Below are 21,393 nucleotides of genomic sequence, written 5' to 3'. Positions count from 1 at the left end.
GGAGATGACGGTCTGGCCAGAGGGAGAAGGCAGACCATGCCTCAAGCCCTCTCATTCTTTTCTTTCCTTTTTTGATAAGGTTGGATAAGAGTTTTTTTTTATTTTATTTAATCTTTCAAAGAATCAGCTCTTCAATTCATTGATTTTTGTATTGTTTTCTTAGTCTCCAATGCATTAATTTCTGCTCTGATCTTTATAATTTCCTCCCTCCTACAAGGTTTTGGCTTATCCTGACATTCTTTTTCTAAAAGTTTGAGTTTCACCATTAAGTTATTTATTTGCACTTGGTCTGTTTTCCTTATATGAGTATTTACTGCTATAAATTTCCCTTTTAGCACTGCTTTCATTATGTCCCATAAATTCCGGTATGTTGTATTGTCATTATCATTTAATTGTAGAATTTCTTTTTAAATTTCATCTATGAGTTATTTAATTTCCATGTCTTTATGAAGTTCTTGTGGTTTCTTTTGCCACTGAGTTCTAATTTCATTGCACTATGGTCTAATAATATGCATGGAATAATTTCAGTTCCTTTGCATTTACTTAAGCATGTTCTATGAGCTAGTAGTATGTGGTCTGTTTTGGATAATGTCCCACGTGCAGCTGAGAAGAATGCGTATTATGATGTGGTTGGGTAGAACAGTCTGTAGACATCTATTAAGTCCATTTTTTCAAAAGTTTGATTCAGTTTAATATTTCATTGTTGATTTTTTGTCTAGTTGATCTGTCTTTTTGTGACAGTGGGGTAGTGAGATATTCTAATACAATTGTGTCAGTGCTTATTTGATTTTTCATGCTCTATAACATTTGTTTTATGTAGTTGGGTGCACTGGTATTTGTTGCATATATATTTATGATCATTATCTCTTCCTCTTGAACTGTTGCATTTATAAAGATGTAGTAACCTTCTTTTTTTTTTTTGGTTTTTCTCCAGTACTGGGAACTGAACTCATGACCTTGCGCTTGCCAGGCAGGTGCTTTGCCGCTGAGCTAAATCCCCAGCCCCAAGATGTAGCAACCTTCTTTATGTCTCTTAATAAGTCTTGGCTTGAAATTCACTTTGCAAATACAATAGCTACGCCTGCTTTCTTCTGGCTACTTGTCTCATGCAGAATTGTTTTACATCCTTTAACTTTCTTTTTTTTTAGTTTTTAAAATTTTTAAAAAATTTTTAAAAATTTCATAAAATTTTTTTATTTTAAAGAGAAAGGAGAACAAAATAACAACCAAGACAAAAACAAAACAATAGAAAAACAATAGAAAAGATACAGAATTTCAAATCAAGGTAATAAGAAGTTAACAATTGTTGTTATATTACATATTGTTATCATCAATGAAGCTGCTCAGGTTACCAGATGTAAGAATGCAAGATTGATCAAACAATTAAGGAGAATAAAAATAATAAGAAAATTAGAAATGATACAGAGTTTCACTAATCAAGATAGTAGGGATTCAACAATGGTTGTTATATTGCCTATTGTTTTAAAATCAACTGCTCAGATTATCAGATATAATTATGCAAAACTGGTCAGAAAAGCATTAATTGAGCATTAATTATTCCTTTCTGTAAACCGTTAGACATCAGCAGTACAATTATCCCAGGTATCCTTGTATATACATATATACTTTTTACCTACCTTTTTTCTTTTCTCCTTTCCTCCTTCCCAGTTTTTCCTTCCCATTGAGCAACTTCTTTCCCTTTCACAATATCTATTGTACGTTTGGGGTTTTATTTACTGTTGTGGTTTATGTCTGTGTGTCCCCTCCAAAGCCTCATGCGACCATGGGGCAGGCTATTAGAGTGGAATGATTGTGGGTGTGAGAGCTACACCTGCCCTGGGGTGGATAGTTTGCATATGTAAGGGAGAGGAAAAGAGTGCTTGAGGACATTCCTCCCCCATTCCGCCCTGGTGTGTGGTTGTTGCTTAGCTGTGTTCTGCCGTGCTGAGCTGCAGCTCTTTGCCATGTGCCACTGTGCCTTGTAATCTGCCAAGTACAGACTGAAACCTCCATGAACTGTAAGCGAAATAAACCTTTCCTTCCTTAATTTTGGGTGTCAGGTATTTTGTCCCAGCAGCGAGAAAAAAGTAACTGAGACATTTACTTTTTCAGGTTCTTTTTTTTTTTTTCTTTTTGAGACAAGGTCTCTCTATGCAGCTCAAGTTGGCTCACTTTATAGCTTAGGCTGGCAAAGATCCTCCTGCCTTAGCCTCCCAAAATGCTGGGATTACAGGCATATGCCCCCATGCCCAGCCTATTTTTTCAGGTTCTTGCACTAGAGAGACAATATGATGTTTACACTTCCTTTGACTTTCAGTCTATGAATTCCTTTTGAATTAAATGTGTTTCTTGTATACAGCATATTGTTGGACCTTGCTTCTTGATCCATTATGCCAGTCTGTATCTTTTGATTGGTGAATTGAGACAGTTAATATTGATGGTTATAACTGATATGTATTGAGTTACCCTTGTCTTGCTATTTTACAGTTATTGAGCCCCCTCTTTTTTTGCCTCCCTGTGTTTAATTGCTTGCCTTGCCTGGTAGATTCCTTCTGTTGGGGTTCATGGAGTTGTAGTCCTTGTTATCTTTTTATAGAATGTCCTTCAAAACATGTTGGAGTACTAGTTTGGTGGTCAGAAATTTCCTCAGATGTGCTTTGTTGTGGAAGTATCTTATTTCTCCATCAGTTTTGAAAGATATTTTTGTGGGCTACATCAATCATGGCTGAAGATTGTTTTCCTTTAGAACTTGTAAAACTTTACTCCCATCTCTCCTTGACTTGAGGGTTTGTGCTGAGAAGTCAGCTGTGATTCTGATGGGCTTTCCTTTATAGGTGATTTGTTTCTTTTCCCTAATGGCTTTTAAGATTCTATTCTCATGTTGAATTTCTGGAAGCTTGACTATGATATGCGTGGCTATAGAATTTTTTTGATTGTGGTTAACTGCAGTTCTATATGCCTCACTTACTCTATGTCAGTTTATTTTTCTCTTATCTGTATGTCAGTTTATTTTTCTCTATCAGGGAATTTTTCTGTCATGACATCTTTGAACAGTTTTTTTAAATACCATTTTTGATATTGCTTGCTTTTTCATTGACTCCAATCAATCTTAAGTTATTATACTCTTTTTGCCTCATCTAGCAGCTGCTAGATTGATTTCTCATGGTTCCTTGCTATTTTTCATAAATCTTTCTTTTCATGATCACTGACCACAAGTTTGTCTTCTATATTTGAGATCCTGTCCTCACATTGGCTTAATCTGCTGCAGATGCTTTCAATGGAAGTTTTACTCCTCTGCTGTATGGATTCAATTTTTTTTCTATGCTGAGCATTCATGGCTTCCACGATTTTCTTAAGCTTCTCTATTTTTGTCTGTATCTGCTCTTGAGTCACTAAGTGTGGTTTTCATCATAGATACCAACTCTGCAGTTATCTGAGAAATTATTTCTGATTTGATTTTTTCTATAGCCGCATTCAATTGTTTTGTTGTTACCACTTTGGAGAAGACAGGTGGGTGGGTTTTAGATTGTCCTGCCTCATTGCCCCTGGGTTTACCTTTGGTGTACTGATTGTTTGGGGTTGCATCTTGTTTAAGTGTTTTCTCATTTTCTTTTCTTTTTTTTAGTTTAATTCCTCGGGTGATACTTATGCATTGCCTATGGTGGAATGCTTTATTGCTAGCAATTAGAACCCATAGAAAATGACTACTTCTCTGAGGTGTCTTCCAGGTGTATTGATTTTTTGGTTTTGAGTTTGTTGTAAGATCCTATGTCTTCAATTTTTTGCTGCTTGCTACTTCTTTGGCACTGTGCTACACTATTTTCTGTGATGCTTAGTCAATCTCAGTCTTGAACTATCAGGAAGAAGAGCTATTTAGAACAGTTATGTCACTTTTGACCATAGTGGTACCATCAGCAATGACAGTAGCATAAAACATAGCCTAGACAATGACAAACTGAGCTAACCATTAATTTGCCACCTTAGACATATGAACTAGATTTGTGGTTATATAACAAAATCTAAAACAAATGAGAAAATTATATACAGTGTACAAGTCCTTAATATGTCAATTTTGCCCTCAGGTATCAAAATTTAAAATGAGTTAGGGAGAAATTAGAGAAATGGCCAAAGAGGAAATGATTTGAGGGAAGGTTGGAGGACCAAGGAGGATCATGCTAACTTTCGGAAACTGGTGCAGAAGGCTGGAGTGAAAGAGAGGAGAAAGAGATAAAAAGAACAGAACAGAAGGACAACCACAAAGAGGCTAGAAAGCACATTCTCATTCATAAAAACAAGATAAAAAAGTCAAGGAGAAAAAAATAAAAACCAAGAAACCAAAACCACAACAATTGCAACAAAAACAAACAAGAAAGAAAAAAAAGAAAAGAAAAAAGTCCACTTTCAGGTATGTCTCTACTGTCACTGGTAGACAATGTGTAGAGCCCAAATTCTGACCCATACTGATTTATCCCAGCAAGTCAGAAATAGCTTTTTGGTGGGGTAGTGGATAATCTCAGCAAGTCTGCCCCTTCTGGCTGAGACCAGACTCATCTGGCCTGCTGTCAGCCCACCTTCCATGGGCCTGAGCCCAGTCAGCAGTTGCTAGCTGGACCCCACAGACACTATGAGTTTTGAGCTCAGTCGTCCCTCTCTAAGATGGCTCTTGGCCAATTGCTTTCTCGTGGGATGACTGAGCCCTCAGCACTCACCACCAGCTAGTGTAGTTCCTCACATCCACTGCTCCCTTCCACTGCTGTGTCTCTCCATGGAGGGCTCTGGATTGCTAACAGTCACCATATGTTCACAGGTTTGAACCTCTCCTCTCATGCAGTGAGTCCCATCTCAGGGAGAAGGTGCTGCTTGCTACCTCTTTCTTCACTGAAGTTTCTCTCTTCACTCTCTCTGTGGGCTTCATTTCATGCTTCAGGTCCTTCCTGGGTCCAGGAAGGGTAGTATTAGTGCTACTTCCTTCCTTCTTGTCTTCCTCATGTTGCTATATTCTAGCATCTGGATGGTGAGTCTCAGAAAGGTTCTTTCTCTACTTCTCACCACTCCACCATCTTCCCTAGATGCATTTTAAATGCTGATTCAGGTCTCCACGTATTCCTCCAAAGCTCTACAGTTTACTTTTGTTTGAAATCTTGTACCAGTGGGGCAGCAGTGAATTCTGTCCTAGTAACAAAGACCCATGTGTTGCACAGGGAAAAAAGATGAGTCACCTCTTCTCCATGTCTAGAGTTTGGGATTGGCCCTGGTAAATTTGTAACTGGGTAGATTGTTACTCCTGAGTAGATTGTGATTTCTGCTGGGTCCTCTTATTCTACTCTGAAGAAGCTGCAGAGGCAACAACCTGCTCTCCTGAAATATTTCATGTTCTCAAATTACCTACATTTTTTCCCCTTTATTGTAAGTGGTTTAGGGCTTGGGCTTTGGAGTTGGCTTTGAGTTTCTCTAGTTTCAACTTTGCTACTCCATACTTGTGCTTTTGGGTTACGTAGTTAGATTCTTTGGGCTTCAGTTTGTGCACTTGTGAAGTAAGGGTGGTATTAGTGCTTCTTGTAGGTAATAAGTTTTGGGGAACTTCAGCAGGCTGGAAATGGAGCCACTCAAGCATTCTGAGTGAGTTTTTCTTGGGTTTAAGAATGTAGTCTTTGAGTTTACTTGAAGAACTACAAAAGGTCAGCTATAAGCCACTATTTCCCCTAAATGAGAGTATTTAATAAAGAATTTGAATTCCTTGGAAATGGATTATGGTGCAGCATGAAGTGAACTCCTTAGATTTGGCTTGTACCAGTGTCATTTGACACCCATCAGGGGCACTGGAATCTCAGGGACATGCAGTCTGATGGTACTTTGTAGGATGACTTAACTTCCTCTTAGATTCTACATTAGTCTGTTAGTAAGTGAAAATTTTGACTACTTTAATGGTGCACCTACATGTATACATGCATGCATATGATCTTTTTCTGCAAATATGAGCATGGATGTCTTCGTATTTTAGCAAGCATCAGAATCTACCGGAGACTTATGTTTTATAGGCTTCTGGGTCCACCTCTGAAATTCTGCTTCAGTATGTTAATGTTGGGGCCTAAGAACTACATTTGTAACAAATTCTCAAATGTTGATACCTCTGGTACAGGGACCACATTTTGAGAACCACTGCTTTGTTTCTCTGAATTCTTACCAACGCTCTTAGAGAGGGTTAAATGAGGCAAGCCACATTGAATTCTTAGCACACAGAGGGTCTGGCACACAGTGAACGTTTACCATTACTATGACCACAACTATAATGACAGAGACCATCCTTATGCCACCACTTCTGCTCAGCTGCTGCTACTGGTTGGTAATCTTTCATTTCAGATAATGTTGTGTATAAAAAGAACAATGCAATCTGACTTAATGGAGCAATATAATTATTTCTCTGGGAAAGATTTGCATTTTAAATAAAGTTGCTAATTCAGAGAGATTTGTAATTTGAAAGTATTAGTCATTATGATAAAGAGGTGTGCAAAACTTGGCAATGTATATAGTACAAGGTATTTGTGAGAAGAGAGTAGATCATGTAGACTGTCTGCTGGGTCACCTCTCCAGGAGGATGCTTCCTATTTAGGATTCCATATTCTTTCTGAAAGTTCTGAGCTTTTCCACAACATCTTCTACATTAGAGATGGCACATGGCCTGAGCTTAGGGGAGGGCAGATGTGGCCATTTATATGTATGTGTTCTTTGCAAGCATGGCATTTATAAAATAGGCAATGCTTGTATTGTTTATACGGTTGTATAATAAAAGATGCACATAAGATTCATTTGAAAACTATGTCTTCCAATTTCATGCTGACAATAATGCAGGAAGTTCAGTGTAATATAATTATAATAAAATAGTAGCAAAACAACGTTTTATTTTAAAACACAGAATTAGCAAGTAGAGAACTAGTTGGAAGCCAATCTTCAGAAAACCTTTGAATATAATTTTGATTTGGAGACTATAGCTTGATGGCTATATGGACTTAATTTTCTGACTAACCCTGGAGTATACATAGAGAACAAAAATAGCATAATGAACAACAGTTTCAAATAAGAACGTACCAGTCATCTTGATAAAATGAGTATTGACATGTACATGGATGTCAACATTGTGTTTTTCCAATTCAGTATTATGTTATGCCATAAAACTGCTGGAATTATAAAAATTACAACTAGTTAAAAACTGTTGAAATCTTTAAGTTTAAGAAACCCAGAAAGTATAATACTTTGTCTAGAAGTTGAAATAGGAAATTAATGTCAATAACAGGAATACAGGGAACCTAATTAGAAGTCCCTGGACAGCTGCTTATTTGGGTGGTTAGTTAGTAAATGCAATTTCAGCTGCAGTGAATTAGACTAGTATCCTCAGTTATTTTTTCTAAAAAGAATTACAAAATGTCTACAACTGTTTTTTGTTAGTAGAGTATTTTTTTTCCACAAACAAAAAATATTTAGGATCCTTTTGTCATGAGGAAAGAAATGGCCATTTGGGGACAGATTTCCTTCAGTGTCTGTATGCTAAGCTCGGGTAAGCGAAACAAAAGCTATTCTCCCACGAGGGAAAGGCTTTCATATGTCTGCTAAGCTGCTCGGTTTCGCATGCTTCTTTCGTCAAACTCTTTAATTTTTTTTAAAGCCATTTGTGCCTCTTGATCAGATTTTTTTTAAAAAAGAAACACAGCTCAATTGAACAATAATCTAGTGACAGATACCGAGGTAGGCTGGAACATTTTCTTGTCAGTTGTTAAAATGTGACTGACACTTGTTTCCTTTTTTTAATGTTACTACATAGATGTTTGTATCTTTGCCACCTGAGAGTTCATGGGTAATTTACAGACTCAACAACAAGAGTGTAAATGCCAGTGTTTCCAGAAGTGTCCATAAGCAAGGTATGATAATTGGCCAATTACTGTAGGATATGATTCTCTCACCCCCCGGGTATTTAAATGTTTCATAGATTACATTACAGTTTAGGCCCTGGGCTCTCACCTTTCTGTGGAGGCCCTGAAATGCAGTGGCTGAGTCTGTTCTCCAATCCAGTGTTTCCATATCTCCTGGCTCATACTGGGGATACCCCATAGCAGTTTCTCAATTGACTTCTTCCTTTAAGGGACATTTGGCAGTTTGGGCTGTCGCAGCTCACAAGGGGGGCGGGAGGGACTAGTGACATCTACTGGGGAGTGGCTAGGGATGCCGGAAACACACCAAGCAGGACTGAGCCAAAATGTCATTAGTACTGAAGCTGAGAAACTGTCCTACTGTCATCAGACACTTACCGAGGGAGTAGGCACATGCATAATGGATGGTACACCTCTCCCAGGCTGGAGCCCTTGCAGAATGCAAGATGGGGTGTGGGCTGGAATGCGGGCAGACATTCCAAAGGCCTTTTAACCTTGTCATTGAACCGGTTTTTGAGATAACTATTCCCTTCCTATCCTTTTCAAAGAATTTACATTTCCAATTTATTTCTCTATGGAAGTCTTCAGGTTGAGATCACACAGGACGTTGTGTTACGCTTTCAGCAAATGACAAATCCATTTTCCAATTTGACTGTCTTCAAATATCAGGCCCTAAAATATTCTTGTGTGTAGCTTAGACGTACATTTTTTAAGTGAAGAAAGAGGTCGTGTGAGACTTTAGTGAGAAATATAAAACATCATGTTTCCTGTGCTGAACATCACCTGGCAACAATACTGCATGTACATTGTAGGAAACATGACGCAGAATAGTGGGGGGACAGAATTTCCAGGCTGGCCTGCCCGGTGGGAATAGGCAGTGCAGACCAAAGCAAAGGACATCAAGTGATGGGCAGAAAGAGGCCCTCCCCTTGGAGGAAGACTCATCTTTGTGGGTAGAAGAAGGAAAATTTTGTTTGTTAAGTTTAGTACATAGTACAGTATCCCTCTCCCCTTTCCTAAAAATATTTCCCATTGACAAAGGAGAGGAAGATGGTGTGGGTACCAGGCAAGATGGACATGCCAAGTGTCACAGAGTAGATGCATTCTCTTCAAGTCATGAGAAAAGATGCTTATGAAAGTCACGAAACAGGAATTCAACCCAAGTTCCTAAGTACAGTACTGCAAATTACTGAAAATGGTGCAAAACTTTGGTACATGAGGTGTGATTGAAAAATGCAGTAAGTATTTTGATTTAAAAAATGTATTACAGCAAAAGACACATTGTAATGAACTCCCTCAGAATACCCCCACGCTCTGAGTTCCATCACTCCTGGCACTGTCTGAAGCAGTTCCGGAAATTCTCTGGTGACTTTCATTGTGCTGTTGTGGCTGCCTTGATGTCCTGAATTGATTCATTAACTTTTATGGTCATTTTGACTTTGGGGAAGAGCTACAAGTTGCATGGTGCCAGATCTAATGGAGAAGGCGGAGGAGGAAGTGCTGCAATATTTTTACAAGCCTGCCTTTCTGCTGCGTGGCACTTGGCCCCAGTATTCCCTTTAGTTTTTGTCACTCCTCAAAAAGACATTCACAAAGGAGTACTTCCAGAACTGCTTCAGAGAGCGGCAAGCAGGATGGGAGAACTGTGTTTAAAGGGAAAGGGAGTATTTTGAGGCTGATGATGTGTCATTTACTATAATAGATTTTACAGTGTAACCATTCACCTTATATTTTGACTGCACATATAATCCTCTTGATGCAAAGGTAGTGCACAAACATATGCTTTAATTGGAGAAAACAAATGCTTAGCATCCAGAGAAGCAGTGGCAACACTAATATGATGTTTCACTTTACCCATTTCCTTAGTAGAGCATTTGAAATTATGTTGTTCATCCTGAACACTTCTAAAGTCCTCAGAACTCTTGCAGTGCACAAGTTGACAGTAAAACACATTTAAAGAATGAAGCACAGACAAGGAATGACAATAGACTGCAGATGTACCTATTTCCACAATCTATAGGGATATCGCTTCTTAGTGAATTTCTGTGTGTCTTTCTTTTCTCCTGTCTACAAATGTTCTTACTTTTTCCATGTTTTCTATCCTTTACTTAAAAAATATTTTAACAGCTTTACTGAAGTATAATTTATATACCACATAATTCACCTGCTATAAATAAATGTGCAATTTGATAATTTAGAAAGTTTAAACAATTGTGCAACTGTCATCATGATCCAAGTTTGGAACGTGTTTACCACTCCAGAAGTTTCCTTGTTCATCTGTTATTGATTCCCGCTCCTACGTTCTGCCCAGACAACCCCTGCTCTGCTTTCTTTGTCTACAATTTTGCTTCTTTTTTTAAATTGAAATTTCAGGTAAATAGAATCAAGCACTATGTGGTCTTTTGTGTCTGACTTCTTTCACTTAATGCTTTCGAGGTTCATCCACACATGTGTATCAATAGTTTATTTCCTCATATTACTTAATAGTATTCCATTTTTTGGGTCCTTTTTCAGGCAGGGTTTTTCTATGCAGTTGGCCTTAAACTCACTTTGTAGCCCAGTGAACTTGCAGTGGTCCTCCTGCTTCAGCCTTCTAAGCACTGGGATTACAAACAGGCACTACCTCACCTGGCAGTATTATTCCATTGAATGGATATAGCACAATGTTTGAAACCATTTATCAGGTCATGGGCATTTGGGTTATTCCTACCTTTTGACTCTTATAAGTAGTTCTCCTGTGAACATTCACTTGTGAGTCTTATGCTCACATGTTTTGATTTCTTTTTGATATGTATTTAGGAGTGGAATTGTTGAGTCAATGGGAAGAGTGTTTTTAATTTTTTAAAAAAACTCCTGCTGGGCATGGTGGTGCACGCCTGTAATCCCAGCACTCGGGAGGCTGAGGCAAGAGGATTGTTGTGAGTTTGAGACCAGCCTGGGCTACAAAGTGAGCTCAAGGCCAGCCTGAACTGCATAGTGAGACCCTGTCTCAAAAAGACAAACAAACAAACAAACAAACAAACAAATCCCAACCCCCCCCAAACTCCCCAGTGTTTTCTAAAGTGGCCGGTCCATCCGACATTCTCACCAGGAATGTATGAGGGTTCCAATTTCCACACCATCACCCACATTTGGCCCGCCCACCTTTTTCAGTCTTACCCTTTTCTTTTGGATATCTGCTTCTGCTTATTCTTTCTTTCTCAAGTTATGCCCTCACTGGAAGGTTAATGCTTCAGATATATCCATTCAGATCAAATCTCATCGCTGATCAATTCTTAGCAGACCAGTAGTCAAGGCATTATGCTGTTATGGATTTGAAGGCGAATCTACTGAACTCTCTTTCTACGCATTCTTTTTTTTTTTTAACAAATATTCTAGTTGCACAGGTCACACGTAGCAGATTTTAGGGCCAGGAAGTGTATCTATTTAGAACAGCTGGATGGTGAGGGATAAATAAAATTGCAATCACACCTGTAAGCATCCCCCCATCCTGTCACCCCCAATGTGCAATGCCCCACCCCACCCCCAAGCACATGCCCCTGCGAGAGAGAGTTGGAGGATCTTCCATATTCTATTTGTAGGACAGATTTACCTTTCCTAGGGTTGTTCTCTCATTTTTCTGCCCTGAGGGCTATGTACCCTCAGCCTGAGGCGTGTGCTATGAAGCTGAGTTTCTGTGTGCTCAGCCATGTGGAGCTCCTAAACTTAACTTGACTGAACTTTGCAGGGTCAGTTCTACCAGTTCTCTAGAAAAAGCAGTTCTGCAGTCTATTGATGCCGTTAGAATTGCTTACTGAGCTTTAAGGTAGTTTCCTAGTCCTAGTTCCACCAGAAACCATTTCTGCCAGACCCTCAAATGACCTTGAAAATGCAGAGAGTGGCTAAGGGTTCTTTTCTCATGTCCCCTGAATAGACTTTGCAAATTTTAGTACCTGAAGTTATAAAATAGGAGAAGTAAATTCAAGTAATCACAATAAACCTGGAAAAAATATACCTGGAAGCCATGGTGTTAGAGGTAGTTGGGAAGTTGTAGGATTAGATCTAGCTTTGGACTTAAATCCGGGTGAGGATTTAGGCTTTGTCCTTGATGAATACTTGTAAGCCAGTTCCTCAGAGCTTGAGCCTCCCTGGCTGTCCTCTGGGGGCTCACACTTGCCATCAAGGCAATCCTACACCTAGAAGCACCTGAAAATGGCTCTGTTTTGGAACACTTTCACATCTATTTATTTATTGTCTTTAAAAAAATGTACTGGTACATCTTAGATACACAGAATGATAGCATTCATCATAGGGAGTGGGTCTCACTAGTTCAGGCTGGTCTTGAACTCGCTATGTAACCCAGGCTGGCCTTGAACTCTCAGTAATCTCTATTGGGAGGCTGAGGCAGGAAGATCACAAGTTAGGGCTCAACCTGGGCAACTGAACAATATCTTGTCTCAAAAATAAAAAATAAAAAGGGTTGGAGATGTGACTTAGTGTTAGAGTGACCCTGGATTCTATTGCAAGTACTGAAAAAAAAAAAATAACAGTTTAAAAATCTTGATTAGTAGTTTAGTTCAGCCTCAGATTTCATGTTTTTATTTTTTTTAAACTATTGCTTCAGGTCAACTAAATATTAAAATTTGCAGCTAACTTTATTTGTAATTTGTTTTTCATTACTACATTAGTGATCTTTCTTTCCAAACACAGCATGTGAAAGGAAGCATCTTATGTAAGTTTTAAGTTCTAAAACAAAGGCATTGTGATTAACAACCTGTGTACTATACTATCATATTAGAAACCTGTATAGATTGTGGAAAACCTTCTCCCTTAGAACTGCAAATTTTGCAAAATGATGCATTCTTTAAATAACTTTTAATTGTCAATATTGTCCAATAAATCATAATCCATAAAATCAGAAAGAGTATTTAATGAACTTGCATAAATACCTCACCCATCTTTAACAATTATCATGGCTTTATCAGCCATAACAAATACCAGAAAATGTCATGGACACTTATTAGAGGTAAAAGACCTCTAATAATCTAATAAAGTTGACTTGATATATTCTGGTTAAAAAACATCCAAATAATACAAATGTGTGTGAAGTACAAATAGAATACCCATATTCCCAATCATTAATTAATAATCCCATTAGTGAGGATACGGTGTCAGTTAGGGCTTTTAAAGTCACATAGTATTGTAACTTAATGAGTATGAGATAAAAATTCTGGTCATAGCCTCACTGGGGATGGTTCTGACATATCAGTTACTTAAAAAATCCTGATCTTTTCAGAGGAAAGCCCTTTAGCTGCCATTCTGTTTTAGAGCATTGTAATTCACTTGCTTCTTAGTGAATATGGTTACAAATTTTACAAGTTTCTATAATTGTTTTCATGGCCATGGAAGAAAATAAAAACATGAATAAATAGTAAAAGAAATGACTCCAACTGTATCATGGTTCGCTCATATTCTAATGATGCTTTGGGTGAGGGCTTGCAAATGCGTGGAAAAAAAAGCTCATTATCGGCTGGTTAGGTTCAAGGACACTATCTTTCTGGATAAAAGGTGATTCCAGTATTCACATTTAGCACAGATTCTGAGTTGTACATTGAAGGTTATGGTTTGAATTTTTCCCAAATTAGGTACATGGCCATTTCTCAGTGTGAGAGAAAAATGGAAATTCAGGTCACATTTCAACTTGAGTTCTTTTTTCAAATTGCACCTTCAGAAGAAAAGTCTACACAACCAACTAGCCTTCCAGAAAGCCCTCTCCCACTGCTCCCACTTCCACTGGAGGATGTATTTATTTTTCTTCGGCCTTGGGTATGCAATGGCGTATTATTTTAGGTTTCTCCAAACTCTTAATTTCTCTAATACTTTTCTGATTTAAATAAGTGCTTGTTAAATTGCTTTAATTTGATTCCACACACTAATGTTAATGCTTTCAAATTAGACTTTATTTGAAATTTTTCAGAAATACTTGATGAAACTTATTTTGTACTGTCATGACATTTTCAGTGTGTGTTAAAGAAGTGTTTTAAAGAAATATTATTAAAAATGTTATACAAATTCAGGTCCTACGTACTGTATATGATATACTCTCAAGTATTGCTGAGTAGATTAGTTCAAGAATTGGGCCACACAGGATGTCTCATGAAGTTTAGACATTAAAATAACATCTTAAGGCAATAGTAATTTGATTTTTTCCCCTAAATGTGTTGCCATAGATTTTCCTAAATGTTTTACAAACAGTTATTAAAAGCACATTGAGAATCCGAATTCCCTTTTGGGCAAAATGTTTTAGTACTTAACTTTCATTTAATTCAAAATTACATATGGTTAGAGTTGCAGAGAAACATCAGAAAATCATAACCAGCTATCACAACACCACATAGTTAAATGAATGCAGCGTGACCTCATTCAGAGGCTAATAAATAATAGGTGCCTAATAGTAAAAATAAATAGAAGCGTACAGTGTTACTCTTTCCTACGCTAATAAAAAGGACATTTTAATTTTGAGTTTGCTCCTAACAACTCAAAGGCTCCCCTCAGATACCAATAAGAACACTTTCAGTGATGGGTGTAATTCTGAGGTAGGCTTGTAGCCAGAAAGAGAACTTGGCTAAAGAATTCTTGAAGGTTAGGGAATATGAAGCTCTATCTGGAGACAACATTGATTAAGGATTTTGGACTAAAGTTCTGGCTTGTTGTCACTAAAAGCTTTGTTTATGAAATGCAAACATTTAGGATTACTTGCACTGGAACTTTCACAATTAAATTTTAGAATTTGAAGGATATGCAAATAGGTAATGGACTATTAATGTATTTTGAACCCGCCGAAGAGGGAGTCTATGAAATGAGCCAGCTGGTGGATGAAAAGAACCGAAGAATTATGTTTTATTTCTATTTAATGTTTCCATTTTAATTGTGCCTCTAGGTAACAGGCTTAGAAATGGAAAGTCTGTCTTTTGAATGGAAGGTAGAATTACTCTTTTAGAAAAGATTTAAATTGTAAGAGTTGAAAAATACCTTCAAGAGAATAAATTATTAAAGAAGACTACAGAGAAGATTTGCCCATGCAAAACTATGCTATTTCTATGCCCAAAACTATTTGTATAAAAATGCAAATGAAACTTAGCATGTGTTGTAGTTGGCTTAAAGCAAAGGAGAATTTAAAATTTTTCTTTTAGGTCCAATTACGATAAAAATACCTTTGATCTAGATTAAAATTTGTCATCTTCTCTAAATCTGCTCATCTTCCCTGTAATTACCACTTTTCTAGAGGATTAAGCAATTTTTGATGGTGATATCTGAGTTTGTATGATGCTTTAGCCTCTGGTATTTACATGCCAAATACATCCTGTGCCGCCATGATTCTAGACTTGCTCATGAACATGAATTCTCAGATTTGTACCTTGTTTCTCTTTTTAGTTCTAAACTTAGTGTGCTACTGACCTTATTTAGTGCTTATGGCTTTTTATCACTTCTGAATAAAAAAAATTAAATTGTACTAGAAAGGGAAAATCAAAAATTCATTAGCACAATTATCCCTTTTAGGGAGATGAAGAAAGCAGAGAAATCCTGGAATCAAATAGCTTTGATTTCTCCACACAAAGAATGGGTTATAAAAGAGTGCAAAGGGCAACTAACTTTCCTTCTTGCTGTCTCATCCCAAGTTCAAAATCATTACACTGGGATACACTAGGTATTTCAAGGATTTCAGAGCACAAAACTTTATAAGATCTGCTGGTCTGTTTTTACAGGTTGATGTGAAAGGAAGTTAAACCAGGCCCATTAATGAGGAAGAAAAGAATGGTGTGTAGTTTTAAAAACAATGACAAGATGACCATGTTGACACAAATGAAAACATTTCAGTGCAAATCAAACCCTGCTGTGTTGTGTAATGAAAAGAACAAGGAGGTAAAAGAACAATTAAACCGAGTTGGCTCTACACGGCATGACAACACTGACAAAAACTTCAGCATTGTTTGATAGATAACAATAGATAAATAGGTACTTGTGTAATAATAATAAATGAGCACTTGTGTTTTGGTAGTATAGGTGCTGAATCCTGATGTTTGTGAAACCAGAAAAAGATTCAAGAAATAATGACTCCTGGGACGAGGAGGGCTGAGACCTCTCTCCTAAATTTCTTCTCCCGGAGTTGGTGATATTAAATTTCTTCTCCCAAGAATTGGGGATATTAACACCTTTGCAGGGCTGCTTTCTGTCCAGATGTTTCCACCTCACAATCTTCTGATGTCCTCCTCTGAGACTTCTCATTTCCCCACTGCAAAGTCCTGCCGTTCTTCCTTTCTAAGCCTTTCTCTCTGTTTCTGCGTCTCCTCTCCAGTCCCACCGTAGCTACCTGGTTCTATCCCTCGTCTCCTCTTTCATGCGTTATCACCACAGCTCCTTTCCTGACTTTATTTCTTTAACTTCATGCACTTGCAATTCACCCAGCACTCAGGCCACCGGGGTGATGTTCTATCATAAAGATCTCCTTGGGGCATTTTCTATTAGAACATTCTCCAGCGTCTCCTCTCTCACATAGGAGAAGGGCAAAACTCCCCAGCATGGCCTGTCAAACCCAGGTTGCATGCTGGCGTTGTGACCGCCATTTTATTTCAGTCAAACACAGGTACTCAGAAGTCTTCAACTTTGAAACCTGGTGCATGTTCTTTCTTTTCTTCCCTCTGGTTTGCCACTTCTTATGCCCACCTCTGTTGGCCTTTCAAGTATCTTTTTTTCCCTGAAACTCTCAGCTGACCCTTTCCTCTCCTATGTGTTGCCTCTTTCAATGGTTCAGGCTTCTATTTCTGCTCCCGTGTAACTCCCGTTCCTGACACTGTCAAGCACGATGACACCTTGTAATTCCTTGCTTTGTGCAATAAGCCATAAACTAAATAAGGTCAGGGAGGGTATCATTTCTTCTGGGTATTGGCAACACACAACACACAGTTCCTGAGTGCTGCTGCCCAATACATCTCTGCTGAGTGAATGAATATGTGAAGAAGTGGCATGAATGGATAAACTGATGAAGCAGAAGAAACAGAGGAGCTGAAAATGCCATGTATCATTGAGAATTCACTGACCTGGTGATTGTCTGTATTTAGAATTCAGATTTTGACCTCCACGTCCCCTCAAAAAAATCCAGCAGGTATTAAGAGCAGTTGTTTTTCCAAAGGCCACTTTCTGGCTTAGATTTTGGAAAATTACAAGGGCTGAAAACCATGAACAGTATTTTGTAACACAGAAAAGACTTCAATTAAAAAAACACGCATGCACACACACGCAAAACCATTCACTGGGCTCACCCTTTCCCGTAGACAAAATAAAACGATGACAAAGAGCGCAGAGCGCTGTTTACAGATGTCTTAAAGATTTACGGCCGCACATCAAGGCCGATACTGGAACCATCTTTGCTCGGCACATCAGGTGACTTCAGAAGGAGACCCCGGAGTCACCACAAGACTGGAGGCTAAAAAGGGAGCGGCACTGAGTCCATGAAAGATGGGGCAGATACTAGTCAAAGTGGAATCATATGGCGGCACAGGCATAGCAAGGCTGCGGGAGAACCCAAACAGTGCTCTGCATTCGGCAGCTCTTTTTATCCTAAAAGCTCAAAGTGCTTTGCCCTAGCGTTCTAGGCCCCAAGTCTGAAGAGACCAATCTAAGAAGAGAGCTTCAAGGGCTTTGAATTACATTTTGTGATCTAACATTTGTCCTAACTGTGAGATTCAAAAAGTCCCTAAAACATCATCTTCTAACCTACGTGACATTAACCGTCACTTTATAAGTCTTTAAGTTTAGAAGTGGAAGTGTTCACCCTTCCCAGGCACTGTTCCCCCTTCTATTAAGGGTAATACCGCTTTGCATGTTAATGTGATGACCAGGTTTTTCCTTTTGAGCATGGGGTAAGTGCTTCCTACTGTTTTGTTTAGTTTTGTGACAAGGTCTCCCTGTGTACCCCAGGCTGATCTTGAACTTGCAATCCTGCTCCCTCAACCTCCTGAGTAATAAGATCACAGGTGTTTGGCACTGCACCCTGTGTTACACCTTTTTTTGTAGAGAAAAATGACTGATAAAAATGATACTTCAGTTTTATTTAGGAAGTGGTAGCAAACTCATACCAGATAATGTGTTTAAAACCAGTTATCAAATTCCTTTCTCTAGCACACTATGAAACACTGTTGATGAACTAGATGTCAGATGCTGGGGTGGGTAGGCAGTATGCTAAATTTCTCAGTCATATGAAATAAAATCCCTGCCTTTAAAGATGTTATGGTTACAGGGAAGAGAAGACTATGTCAATAATTACAGGACACTGTTGTAGGTACTATGAACAAGTATGTGCGAGACATGGGAACTCACTGAAAAGAGAAACCCAAATAAAAATAGTGTGTGGGGCTGGGGATTTAGCTCAGCTGCACAGCGCCTGCCTGGCAAGCGCAAGGTTGTGAGTTCGATTCCCGGGACCGGGGGTGGGGGGTGCAGGAACCAAAACAAATAGTTGTGTGTGTGTGTGTGTGTGTGTGTGTGTGTGTATGTGTGTGTGTGATGGCTTCTTGGAATTAAATTTTGAGAAAAAAGTAGGATTAGTATTCCTGGTAGAGACTAGCATCTATGGAGGATGTAGAGCTATAAGCATATTACTTTATACAGTTCTCTTGGCGAAATAGAAGAGTGCATAGGTTGGGCATGATCGGTCAAAGATAAATGGTGACCAACAGGTGACATTACAAAGGGTATGGTGTTGGGTTATGGAAGTTTGATGTGTTTTGGAAGCTAGTGGTTTTAGGTAGAGCAGGATCATATTTATATTTTAGAAAGATTCCATGGAAGTAATAGGGAGGCTGGCTTGGGATGCAGTGGAACCAGGATTGGTGATCCAGGAAAGATGTCCTCCCCGCCATCTCAGAGAGACACTGATGAAGTCTAGTCTTGAGGCAGATGTATCGGAGAGTCATGAGAGAAGGCTTGGCAACTGGCAGAAGTGTGTGTTTATTTGTGGCATGTACGTGTGTGTGTACATGACAAGCAAGATGGCTATTTAACGTATTGCCAGCTTTTGAAATTGTCAACTTTTGAAACTTTTGAAAGAAGTCTTTCCATATATTTCTGAAAAACTATTTTTGCTTTTAATCTTTAACAGTAAAATTCACCTGCTTTATTATGTATTTAAGGTTCTTCTTTGATAACTCAATTTAAACTGTAGTCACATGGCTAGTGCCAAATCCTGTTTACAGGCGGCACCTGGAGTCACTCATGGCAAGATGACGTACGAATGGCCTTTAAGTGAGACGGCCAGGGTATAGTTTCTAGATTGAGCCTAGAGTTAAAGCTTTCTGTAGGTTAAAGTTACCATATGTGCCCTTTCTTGAGGTGTGAGGGATGGTTTGGTGATTCTATTGAACTGATAGAGGTTTTACAGCTTGTGTCTCTAGGCAGAAGGCATCCCTTAATGGTTCAAAGAAAGTACTTCTCCAGCTGGGCAGAGACTGCTTGCCTCGGCCTGTAAAACCTGTGCCAGTCACAACTTACAGCTACTAAGAGAAAGAAGGAATTTACTAGTGACCCCTTGACCCAGATGAATAGTGTAAATTTAATTCCTAGCCTCCTCCTTACCCGTGGCTTCTGTGTCTGTTTATAATATCATGTTTTATTGCTGGGAGAATTTATGATATGGGTGTATTGGGTTTAGAGTTTCTTGCAGGGCCAGCTTTCTCAGTTTTTCTCTCAGTCTTTCCGGAAGTCATCTTCACTAGCAGCCATTCCTAAGGAATGCTTTTATTAGAGAGAGGAACCGAAAAGCCACGGCTGGCCTTGCTTGTCCTTCCACAGGCCATGGTGTTTGCAGGCTGTGGTTTGAAGTTCTGCCAGGGACTCCATCCCTTTCCAGCCATGGGCCTCTCTGGACGCAGTCACTAAGTGACAGTTACTTTGGCTTCACAATGTCATGTGTGTTTTGTTTTGTCTTGTTCCTCTTTGTTTATAGTGTCAACAAGGCAACAGTTGTGCTGGCTTTGCAGTGTGATATTTTTGTTTTCTCATCTCAACCACACAGGGCATAGGAAATGTTACTCAAAAAGAATGGAAAAAACTGACTATGGATAATTAATATGGCCTAGAGATTAGCAAGACCTGGAATGGAACTCTGAAAACTGAACTCAGAAAATGAGCCTTCAGTAGTGATATAAGTGAGGTACTATTTGTCATTGAATCAACAATTTAAAAAATTTTTTTTTTGAGACAGGGTCTCACTATGCAGTTCAGGCTGGCCTTGAACTCACTATGTAGCTCAGGCTGGCCTCGAACTCACAGTGATCCTCTTGTCTCAGCCTCCAGAGTGCTGGGATTACAGGCATGTGCCACTACACCTGGCCAACAGTTTGAAATTTTTTATAGTTATATATTTATTTTACATAAAAATTGTTGCTAAGTATACCTGTGATTCAGTCGTCAGGCTTAAAAATACTTGTTTTTAAAAATTTATTAGTACACGTAGGAGATGCATAATGAATACATTCATGGTAGGGAGCTGGTACATGTACATATTAAATCTTAATTATTTTTAAAGAAAAATATCCATTCAATAATATTATGAGTGGTACCAACGTATGGAGAATTTCGTGATGTGTTCTTACTGTTCATTTTACTTTCTGTCCTGCACAGCCATGATGATTCGCTGGGCCAGTAAACAGCCTTCAATGTCCTCCACTGACTAGTGGAATCCTAGCCCCGTGCCAGACACAGGCATGTGGCCTGTCAGAACGAAACTCAGGAGTTTACCCGACAATCCAAGGACGCCACCTCTCCTTCCTTTGGGACAGTCTTGTGTACCAGCAGGTGGTCTTCGGAGGGAGGCAGCTATATTCTCTGCCACTGACCCCTGGAAAGCTGGCCTCATCCAGATGAAATCAGTATCTTAAAGAGGCCAGGACCTAGAAAAGGGCCAAGAAGAAGTCAGAGATCAGTTCAAGCCCCAGCTTTGGAATTTTCACATACTTCAGCCAGTAGATGTCTTTGATTGCCTTGTTTTGGCTATTTGTGGCTGAAATTATCCTACTAGGGTAGAGGTGGCAAAGTAAATAAATACGGCAGGGCACGAGTGTGTAAAGCTTGGGAAACGTGGGTTTAGAAAGAAGGCAAAGTCTAAACCCCTCACTTTGTGTCAGACGCATACTGAGAATGATAAAAGCAGTAACAACTGTTTGCATCAATGTGCCCTAGGCACTGTTGCCGGAGTTTTACATGTCCGGCCTCCCCATTTAATCCTTGCGACAACCTAGGGCAGAGGAAGCCAGGGAGCCGGGCTTCTCCTCTGTCATTTACTGGCTGAGGACGTCGCATGCATCACCCGGTCTCTCAGTGTGTCATGTGTTGGTGAGAGAGGTTTGCGATGATCACAAGGGGTAAGAGTGTGTAAACGTGGTCGTAAAGCCAAGTGCAAGTTGTTTTTATAAATAATTCATACTTAATACTTGTT

The 21,393-nt window shown here is 39.0% G+C and overlaps 1 long non-coding RNA gene across 2 annotated transcripts in view; it reads left to right on the top strand.

Moving 5' to 3' along the window:
• Window positions 1-21,393, top strand: part of LOC102024625 — a 62,914-nt gene that overhangs the window by 13,894 nt on the left and 27,627 nt on the right. Inside the window, exon 3 of one of the 2 annotated variants that reach the window (XR_001235758.1) lies at window positions 20,580-21,075. The exons of the other annotated variant lie outside the window; for it this stretch is intronic. This is a non-coding gene — a long non-coding RNA (uncharacterized LOC102024625). Of the gene's footprint in view, window positions 1-20,579; window positions 21,076-21,393 lie in introns of those variants that run through there. 2 annotated transcript variants of the gene reach the window in all.

This window comes from Chinchilla lanigera, unplaced genomic scaffold, assembly GCF_000276665.1.
Source record: "Chinchilla lanigera isolate Chin_1 unplaced genomic scaffold, ChiLan1.0 scaffold00047, whole genome shotgun sequence".
NCBI classification, from domain to species: Eukaryota; Metazoa; Chordata; class Mammalia; order Rodentia; family Chinchillidae; genus Chinchilla; species Chinchilla lanigera.
The sequence above is the reverse complement of the archived record's forward strand: the minus strand, read 5'-3'. Positions and strand labels throughout refer to the sequence as shown.